We start from the raw sequence: 516 nt of genomic DNA, 5'->3' as shown, positions 1-516 counted from the left end.
AAAACAGTAACGACAAGGAAATCATTCCCTGTCTCATGCTGAGCTGACTAAAAGATGCTGATCCATTAACACTGATATTGTAACTGCTATCCTTTCACTGAAAACAGATCCGTGATATTTAATTCGGTCATTAAGCCAAAGCAAAAATGTTAAAAGAGAAATTGGACTAAGAAGGTGCAACCGGTCCGCCATAAGGTCAAGCGAGGTCAACCCTTGTGAAACCCAGCATGCTACGGGGCTCTCTCGATTTAGGAACTAACTTTAACAATATCTCTGACGTGCATTTTAACTCTCATGATATGTGGCGAAAGCGGATATTTTTGGATTGAGAACTTTTAACCAAAATCAACTTTCGTGGCACTTTGTCATCCGACTTCCGGTCAAACTACATAGGGTATTGGGTTATAAAACAAATATCAGATGAAGTTATGGCACTGTTCTGTAAATTCATGGGTGTCGGTAAATCATATATGTAAGAGTGTTTATGCTATGTGCTTCCATGCACACACTCGCATG

The 516-nt window shown here is 39.7% G+C and overlaps 1 protein-coding gene across 1 annotated transcript in view; it reads left to right on the top strand.

The window, feature by feature from the left end:
- Positions 1-516, top strand: part of LOC119586532 (zwei Ig domain protein zig-8-like) — a 130,137-nt gene that overhangs the window by 69,654 nt on the left and 59,967 nt on the right. The gene's annotated exons all lie outside the window — the stretch shown is intronic.

The sequence above is a fragment of the Penaeus monodon genome, chromosome 21, assembly GCF_015228065.2.
Source record: "Penaeus monodon isolate SGIC_2016 chromosome 21, NSTDA_Pmon_1, whole genome shotgun sequence".
NCBI lineage: Eukaryota > Metazoa > Arthropoda > Malacostraca > Decapoda > Penaeidae > Penaeus > Penaeus monodon.
Note: the sequence above shows the minus strand (reverse complement) of the source record. Positions and strands in the feature narration are given on the sequence as shown.